We start from the raw sequence: 9,734 nt of genomic DNA, 5'->3' as shown, positions 1-9,734 counted from the left end.
AGGACATTTCCACTTCCTTTGTGCCAAAACACTGATTGTGGTTCAACAGATCTGTGTTCAATTTCCCGGCTCTGCCCCAAGCTTCCTATGCAAACTTGGCTGAGTTGCTTGATTTCGTTGTTCCTCCTCTGTAAAATGGGGGTGATATATTTCTTGTCTAGTTATTCTGTAAGATATTTGGAGTTGGGTCTGTCTCCTACTGTACATATCCAAATTGCCAGTCACAATGGGGCCTTGATCTAAGTTTGGGGCCCATGTTGCTGATGGAAAACCAATTCATATTCATAATATTTGCTGATGAGACTTTTGGGATTTCTCTTCCAGCCCTGGATATTCTTGTTTTCTGGCACTTATGCTTCTGGTTTTGTATGGAACCCAGAACTAAAAAGTCATGGAAGAAAGCAACTCCTTCCTCCCTCCCCCAACCCCTCCACTAATTCCCAGTACCTTAAAGCTGCATCTAGTTGAGTTAAAGAACCAGGAATCTTTTTTCCAAACTAGCTCTGCCTGCTTGAAGATATAATGTGCATCCCACTGAAATTTCCAGGTGCATGTTGTTTTTCTCACTCTGTATAATTCACTGATAAACAGAATCCAGAAGAACATAACTAAGAACCTGCCTCCGGTTGGCTCCAGCAATGAGAAAAGATTTTCATGTCTTGGGCTGCATGTTCCTGGATGTCAATGAAAAGCTTTGGCCATGAAATGTCTATATGTTTGTTTCTAACTGTGCAAAGATAAATGTAGTACTGAGAAAGGTACAGCCACTGACCTTTCTTTAATTATGAGCTAATGCAGAGGGCTGATGGATACTGCCATGCTGCTGGGTTCTTCTGTTGAGTGAATATTACTGAATGTGGTTGTGAAAAACAGTAGTGCCTTTGTGCTGCAGGCTGCAGCTCACTAGGAACACACCTGATTACACCAAACTCATTTTGCCCAGAGCCCTGCACAGTGTCAAAGGAAAATGCTTTATTGTAAATGCAGCAAGGAGCAGATGAACAGAAAAAAGGTCAAAGAAGAGCCGCTGTAATTAACCTGCTGAAATATATCAGCTCTAGAAGTTTTTGAAAGAGAACCTTTCTCTCTTCCATTCGCTATGATGATGCAGACTTCTATCCAAATGAAATGCAGTGGCCAAAAAGATGTTGTTGGTATAAACCACTTTCAGCTCCGAATTCAAAGTCACTCTGTCCCCTGTAGATACTTTAACAATAACAGTGTGACGTAATTACAAGGTAACTCACTGACAGACATAGGGGTCACATCTGCAAACAACAATAAGCCATTTTCCTTATGTATTCATACGTTTCTTCCTCACTGTAATATCCAAACATCTCATGGTCTATACTACATTTGTCCTCACAGCACCTAGTGACATGGGGCAGTGCTATTATCCCCACTTATAGTTGAGAAACCAGCTGACATGCAAGACTAAATGACTTTTCCAAGGCCACCGGGGAAATCTGTAGCAGACTGAGGAACTGACCCATAAGTTTCACAAGTCACAATATGGTACATGAACCATTGGGCCATTTTTCTGATCTGCTTATTTCCCCTCAGGAGTTCCAGTAACTCCAGCAAAAAACTTCCCAGAAACAGAAAACCTGTTGACCCTCTTCACCAAGGCCCTTAATCTTCTGCATAAAGGTAAGCCTGTTAGGAGCTCCAGTGACATTTGTAGCATATCACACGAGCTTAGAATGACATGTGTGCTTTAGTTCCTTTCTCAGCAGGATCTTGTATTCAGTGGGTGAAATGCACCCCTGTGTAGCAAGCCAAAATGACCTGTCCTGTACTCAAGTCTCATGTAAGGCCTATTTTGAGGGCATAACTAAGTGGCCTTGTGGCAAATTTAACCCAGAATCCCCCTTTCCCCATTGTTGTGAAGAGTGTTGTTTTACTTCCCATAATAGTCCCACCTCTTTCCCCTTACTTGCACTCCTGTAATTATTCAACATTTCTCTTCCATGCTGCCTCTAGAAATCGACACTGTTGAAGCATGCATTTAAGATCTTCTATTGACCCTCTAGGGAAAAGATAGGAAGAAACACTAAAATTAAATTTAGGTGGGGTAGCAATGATAATTATGTTGTGTCATAGCTTCCACTGGTTTAATTAGTGCCACCTAAGTTGTGGCTTGTGCAATTGCCTTGATTTATTTATTATATCCACGGTAGGCAAAACATTCTTGGAATTATGTTGCCTTTTCACAGGCTCTGATATGTGGCTTGATAGGCATCCTATTTCACAAACATTATGCCATATTAGTTACAAGATGTATAACAGGATAAACTATGCTGTTCTTAGATGCCATTTAGAAATATCATAAGGTAGTGATGCAGATATGATTAATAATACAGTCTATTTAGCCCAAGCAATTTGTTTCTAGCTAAAATCTCTTTGTTCCAGTTTTCAAATGACATCTGCCTACGGAATCCTCTACAACTAAGCCCTAGGTGTTTCCCAGAATTAAGCCATAGTAAAATACAACTCCCTTACCTAAGTTCCAGTTTATATATTCCTTTTATTGTTCAGGATGTGTCTGGATTTTACAGCTAAGTATGTTAGGAATTAGTTACAAGTTGAAACTACTGTATAATAGAGGAGGGTGAAGATCATAAGGTTGCATAATCCAAACCTAATCTGATGCAGAGCCAAGTCCCATTCATCTAAGTCCCATACATTGAGGTCCAGTTCTAGACCATCCCAAATGATCTCCCATTACCTGCTGTCATAACTATATTATCACCCATAACAATATTATGTAGATCAGGTGGTTCTCCAGTTCATGTGTTCACTGATTATTGCTGTAGGTTCCAGACAGCAACTGTCTTTATTTCTCTCCTTTTTTTTTTTTGTTCTTTCTTTTCCCTTTCCATTTACCCCATAGTTCTCTTTTTCCTCCACAAGATTTTCTTCTATTTGCATGTAACACTCTCAGGGATATGACCTTATTCTTTCACACTCTGGGTTTCTATTCCCCTTTCAGTCAGCCAAAGAGACAATCAAGTTCCTGTAGGAAGGTCACAGGATGATGCTGGCTGAGGCTTCTCAGCCACTGGGATTCAGTTAGCCTCTGGAGCAGATTCAGTAGGCAGGAGACTAGAGCTCTGCAACCAAACAGAATATGTTATCTAAGGAGACCAATCAGCCTATCTTTCTAGGTAACCAGCATGGCCTGTCAAGCTGGGCAGTGAAACAACAAGGAAACTTGGATTCTATTCACATCTCTGCTCTTGATCTGCTATAGGGCCTTGATCATGTCATTTTAATTAATTGTTCTCCCACTTTTTTCTGTGTTGTTTGTAACCTTTTTAGGATGGGGAAAGTATTTAGCATAAGGGGGCACCAATCTTGGTTGGGACTTCTGGACGTGTCCCAATGAGTGCACATGTGCAGTTTGCATCTCCTCAAACCCGTTTGAGGTGCCACAAACTGTATGTGGTGCATGCACTGCATGCAGCACTGCTAATTTGCTACATGGAATTTTTTGACACCAGAAGGAACCAGTGTCAAAAAAAAAAATTGCTAAAAAAAGTGGTGCGGTATACATGATAACGTGTGCCATCAGAAACCAGAGCCTAGCCAGCCAGAGCCACACTCTAGCTGCCAGCCAGGCTCTGAGCAGCAGGCTCAGCTCACCTGTTGCTCCTGGAGGTCTCCAGGAACCCAGGTAAGGCTGCTGGGCCAGCAGAGGTGCTGGCCCCAGCCTCCTCTACCCAACTCAGGTCACTTTGTTGTGAACCAGAGTGCGTGTGTAGGGGCATGCCTGGGGACAAATAGCAATGGCCCATATGGCAGCAGCACAAATATGTGCTGCTGCTATTTGAACCACGGGAAATGCATGCTTCTGCATGTGCGCAGTTGTGGGGATGTGCCCCTGGGTGCTATTTAGAGGCATAGCTGACAAATTTTGCTTCCTGAGCAACTCCCTCCCCCCTGCCTGCCCTGCACCTGATGGGAGGGGAGGGAGGAGCGGGTGCTGACTGCCAGAGATCGGGGGGAGGGTCAGTCTTACCTACCCTGGGGACTCAAAGATTCCAGGTGCCACTACTGCGTTGCTATCTGCCCTTCCCTGCTTGTTGCTGCTGTGGTGTCCCATGCCCATAGGGCAGAGCTGCTGCTATCAGTGTAGACTCCTCTTAGGACTGCCATTCTGGTGTCCCCTCTAAGTAGAGCATGGGGATAGTGCCCCACTTGCTTACCCCAAGTTATACTACTGAAGTGATTATCATAAAAGGAGGATTCTAAAATATCATAATTCTAAAAAAGCCACACTCCTTGCTCACCTCGAGAAAAGATACACTGGGCATGTCTCTACACATGCATTTATGCTGGTTTAAATTTACTGCGCAGTAAGTTACTGTGCAGTAAGCAGGAATAGGCTGGCATTTACATGTGCAGGTGTTAAAGTGCATTAATGTAGTGTGTGGACTGACTTAGGACTAAAGTTAGTCCCAAGAGAACCTACACACATAACGTTGCTGTGCAGTAACTAATTGGGCGTAAATTGCCTTATTTACTGCATAGTATGGGTCTACATATGTAGACATGTGCCCGTACTACACAGTAATTTTGGTTACTGTGCAGTAAATGCACATGTCTAGATGCACCCACTGAGCATTGGATATTTGCCTATGCATGATTCCCAGGTAGAATTGTTTGAACAGCTGATTTTTTGGGGCCATGGACAGTTCAATAAATAAATAAATAACATAACATAAATTAATTTAGGCCCAAACTGAATAAGAAAGGAAACAAAAATAATTGGGGGAGGTTCAAATGAAATATTCTATTTGGGTTGAAACAAGCTGTTGCTTCTGATTACTGTGCTTTTATAGCTTGTTAGGGGTGTTTTGTTTTGTTTTGTTTTGCTTTTGAAGAAAGGTCATTTCCAAATTGAATAATCAATTCTGAATAGAATAAAGTCTAAATGTTGCACTTAGAAACATGTCAAAATGATACATTTTGATATATTCAAGATTGTTTTATGGGAGGTTTTCCTCATACAAATTTGCCAAAAGTGACACAAATTCAAAAAATGTTTCAGTTGATCTAAATCTGCATTTGTTCATTGAAACAAAACAAAACAAAACCAAACCCAAACCCCCTTGGCTGAACATTTTCTCCCTGATCTGTTCCTAAGGGAATTCTCCATGGTGAGCAAGGAAACAGTTAGTTTGCGGTCAATTCTCTTTGTAGTGAGAGCCTCAGAAAGGATAGTAAACATCTGTGTATGACAACAGTTATTTTCAATGGCTGTTCTAGCAGTCCACTGTTTTCTTTCTGAAACAAATAGGTCTATAAGTCCAACTCCTGCTTTTTCATCCCCTGTTGTTGTCCATACGTAATTTCTTATTTGTAAGTATTACTAAAAAACCCACATCTGCTGACAAGAGTTTGGTTACTTACGTGTTTATTATTATCCCAATGTGAAGGTAAGATTCATATTTAAAGATGAAAGCCCAGATTTTCAGAAGTGCCTGGTGAGTCCAGGTCCCTCAGTTTCTGGGTGTTTGATCTGAGTTGCATTAAAGAAACCTGCTTTTTGGAAAACACAAAGCACTATTTTTTTAAGGCCTGAAAAACCAGTCTGGAAAGAGAATTGTTTATTCTCCTGCTTAGGGAAGGGAGAGCACAAGGGAGTTTCATCAAAAGGGAAAAAACAAACCCAAACAAGGAAGCCTGGGTGTCTTATAATTATGACAAGGATTTTTATGCAAATACATGTTACAATTTCAAATAAAGCCCATACTATGTTGCCTTTGACATTTGTAACTGGTTGGGGTGTGACAGGATTTAACCTTTTTGTGGCATGCCAAAAATATTTCTTCATATAAAGTTACTTTGTCTGACTGACTAATGTAATTAAGCCCATTACTAACAAGGATTGCACTTTGCCCTGCTCTCTGTTTTATTAAGATATTTCCTACCATGAAGAGCTAGGAGCCAGTAAGCATATCAATGGCTCAGGACACTTAGCAACTTGAGACTTTCCTTCGTGTTGTTGTTCAGCCCTGCTCCATCTTTGTGAAGCCTATTACAGGAGGAGATTCTCTCAGAGAAGACTGTTGCTAGTGGGTTTTTTGAAGCATCTCTGCTTTGGCTACTGCATTGTTATCAATGGCAAAACTCCCATTGATTTCAGAGGGGACCGAGTTGGGCCATTGGTAAGCACTTTTGAAAATCCCATCTGCGAGGTACACATTGGCCATGTCTACACAAGATGCTGACTGTGCAGTAGCTTGTTACTACTGCACAGTAGCGTCATGTAGCTTGAAGCATGATGTGATGCTACTGTGCAGTAGTAATGAGCTACTGTGCAGTCAGGGTCAACAAAAAGCTGTTCAGGGATGCTACTGCACAGTAATGCCAGTTACTGTGCAGTCATTTAGTACATGTGTATGCAAATACTAAATGAGTGTGCAATAACAACTGTGCAGTCAGCATCTCATGTAGACATGACCATTAGCTCAAAAAACAGGAGTTTGAGTCCAAATGGGTTTCTTATGTCCTTTATGAAGTTCCTCTTTTTGCATCATTCTTCCCAGGACCGAACAGCTTGTCTGAAGACAAGGGGTGTGTCTACACATGTGCTTTACTGCAAAGTAGATTAATTTACTGTACAGTAAAATGTCGCTGTTTACATGTGCATGGCAATTGGGCCACTGTACACTAATTTACAGTGCCTTTGGATAGTCCCAGACACAGGTACTATCCGATGGCAGAGTAAATTACTGAGCTTAAACGGACATGTAGATGGTGACATCAGGATTAATTTACTCCAGCTCAGATTGCGCTGGAGTTTATTCAGTCACATTAATTGTATGTGAAGATGGGTCCTGTAGGTAGTTTGTACTTTTGCCAGTCCAAAAGAGGGGAAAGTCAAAAAGTGGAGTTACAAAAATTGGGCATGGGTGCACTATGGGGGATTCCAAAGGTCTCCAATTGCCTTATTCTGTCCCTGCCCTGTAACTTCTGCTCAATTCCTCTGAGCCAAATTACCTAACTCAGTCGGTATTTCCTTCCTCATACCCCTTTCCTCACAACTACTCATCTCACCTTCTACAGTTTAACTGATGAGAGGTGGGGGAAGGAAGGGAAACACTATTCTAACTCTGCCCCAGATCCTGCCCCCCTCCCCACCAGGCTTAAAGAGACACCGTTTGAACAGAATCTTTTAACATTAAAAGTTTCAATTAATACAGGAAATGTCAGGCCAACAAAGTGAAACTGTTCCAAATTTCCCATAAGGAATACTCCCATCCCTAATATTTACACATATGGAAAAAACAACCTCTGACAGTATTTTTTTAAGTTCTCAGGTAAACTGAGCTGAATGGTATCATCACATACGAAGTAAGCTTTATACAGGAGATGAAAAAGTGTAAATCATAGTTCATGGCCCAGAGCTGTACAGTGCCTTTTTCATGAAGGAAAATCAAGGGATGTAAGCTAAGTGGGAAAGGGGGCCATTTGAGAGGCACCTTAACTGCTTGCAAATTAGAAAGATCAGAGAAGCAGGAAAAGGTAGAAAACACTGATCATGGAGCAAGGGATCCAGCCAAGGGATGGAAATGACTAACGGCTTGGAAGCATCAGATAAAGTCACATGTATGGCATGGGGGTAGCCAGTAGACCTGTGCGAAGCGACTAGTATTTGCTTTGGATTTAGATTTGGCTGATTTAGGGGACAGTGATTTGATTCGATGATTCGAATCACTGCCCTGAATCGATTTGGCTGAATCTGATTTGGAGATTCGGCTCCTGCTGAATCTTTGAATCAGCCAGGCCCATCCCCCACCCACCCACTCTTCCAGCCTTGTCAATGGCTGTTCTGCCCACCCCAGCTCCTGCCTCTTTGAAAAAAAAGCACCAACTCAGCGGGTGCTGCCAGGGTGTGTGTGTGTGTGTGTGGGGGGGCAATCTCCGCTGCCCCCCACTGCATGAGGGGCTCTTCATGAGCCCCTTGGCTTCCCCGCCATGGCTGCCCTGTCCTCCCCAGCTCCAGCCCTTTAAGGAAAAAAACCCCAAGAAAATGCCAGGACTCACTGTTCCTGCTAGTGGGGAGTGATCCCTACTGGCCCCTGCTGTCCCCTGCCATGTGGGGAGCTCTTTCACGAGCCCCACAAAGCCCTGAGGCCGCTGCGTGAGTGGTGAGTCCTGGGGTTTTTCTTGGTTATTTTTTTCCTAAAGGGATGGAGCTGGCCCAGGCGGGGCACCCATGGCGGGGGCTGGGACAGCGGGGGGGGGTCGGGGACTCGTGACAGAGCCCCCCATGCAGCATGGGACAATGGGAGCAGCAGGGATCTCCTCCCCGCCTGGCAGGACCCGGTGAGTCAGGGGTTTTTCTTAAAGCACGGGGAGCTGGGTCAGGCAGGCAGGCAGCCGGGGAGGACTGGGGGAGGAGGCAGGGGATGGCGGGGCTGAGGGAGCAGGCAGGGGATGGGGTCTGGCAGGGGCCCCATGGTCCCCTGCCCCTAGTACTTACCAGCTCTGTGTCTGGCTGTAGCTCCCTGCTGCAGCCACTGTGGTCTGTCTGAATCATGCTTTGTATCAATTCAGGCCTTTTAATTGGTCCCCGATTCAATTTGGATTTGGAGATTTGGCCACTGAATCAAACCAAATCTTCTCCGATTGAATCAGCACCCGAAGCTTTGCACAGCCCTAGTAGCTAGCATTTGGGAAGGAGAATGTTTGATTGTTCAAGCTATCCATGCCCAGCTGTCTAGGGGGTGTAAGTCAAGTACAGAGCAGGTCAAACTGGCCCAGATGATGGTCATCAGCGAGGCTACTCAGTGAAGAAGGCTGTAACATTATTGGTTGATTGAACTGAGTGATTTGGTAGCATCTCTCTTTGGAAGAGGCGTAATACTTAGTGTGAGACTTAACTGAGTAGCTGTGGCCCCAGAGGCAGGCACATGGTATTTTTCCGAGAAAAGCAACCCATTATTTTTGTTGTTTTATTTAAATAGCATAAATAGCTTGCAGAAGGGAAATAGGATAAGTGCTGTTGGACCTCATGAATGATCCTTGTAATAGGCCAGGGAGTTGGCTACAAATACTGTGTAGAGGGCTTTGTCATTTAGCTCAAGCAGGAGCAGTTCATGCTTGTGATGAAATGGTTCAAAAATCCTGGTTTCCTTCCAAGCAGGTTAGTTCCAGGAGGTTAAACCTGGGATTTCCAAAGTGGCCTAGGGTAGTTAGAAATGCTACTCACAATTAAGAATCAGTAGGAATTGGGTGCCTAATGCCCTTAAGATAGAAAATCTCATTTATTTAATTGATTTGCCTGTCACCCAGTGCAGGGTGATGACATTTTACCCAGTCTGTGAGGGAGAGGAGTTTCCCTAGAATAAGGTCTTAGGCAATTTATTCATACAACAAAATTGGCCTTTAAAGTGGCTTATTGCCCCTTTGCACCACTTTAATGGTGCAGCTGTTTACACGAGTCAGCAGCGTAATGCGCTTTAAAGGTGCGGCTGTTTACACATGTTGATGGCATAATGCACATGAAATGACTTTTGGATGCAGCAAAATGAAACATGTCTGACGTGTTTTAATTTAGTACCTTAAACCTGTGGAGGGAAGCACTGGGCCCCGTGCAGGCAGCTCACGTAGGCAGCCAATGCAAGCAGGCTCCACTGACGGAAAAAAAAAGCAGTGAGCCTGATCTTTTTTCTTTTTTTTTCTTCCCGGAGCCTGCCTGCCTTCCTTCCTGAGCTGCATGG

At 43.6% G+C, this 9,734-nt stretch overlaps 1 long non-coding RNA gene across 1 annotated transcript; it reads right to left on the bottom strand.

Annotated features, from left to right (window-relative positions):
• Nucleotides 1-952: 952 nt before the first annotated feature.
• On the bottom strand, nucleotides 953-8,732 carry LOC132247645 (uncharacterized). Its single transcript, XR_009458922.1, has 3 exons — nucleotides 8,495-8,732; nucleotides 5,416-5,547; nucleotides 953-3,113 (listed from the first exon to the last, which is right to left on the bottom strand). It is a non-coding gene; the product is annotated as an uncharacterized LOC132247645 (long non-coding RNA).
• Between the last annotated feature and the right edge of the window lie 1,002 nt (nucleotides 8,733-9,734).

Source organism: Alligator mississippiensis, chromosome 1 (assembly GCF_030867095.1).
Source record: "Alligator mississippiensis isolate rAllMis1 chromosome 1, rAllMis1, whole genome shotgun sequence".
Lineage (NCBI taxonomy): Eukaryota > Metazoa > Chordata > Crocodylia > Alligatoridae > Alligator > Alligator mississippiensis.
The sequence above is the reverse complement of the archived record's forward strand: the minus strand, read 5'-3'. Positions and strand labels throughout refer to the sequence as shown.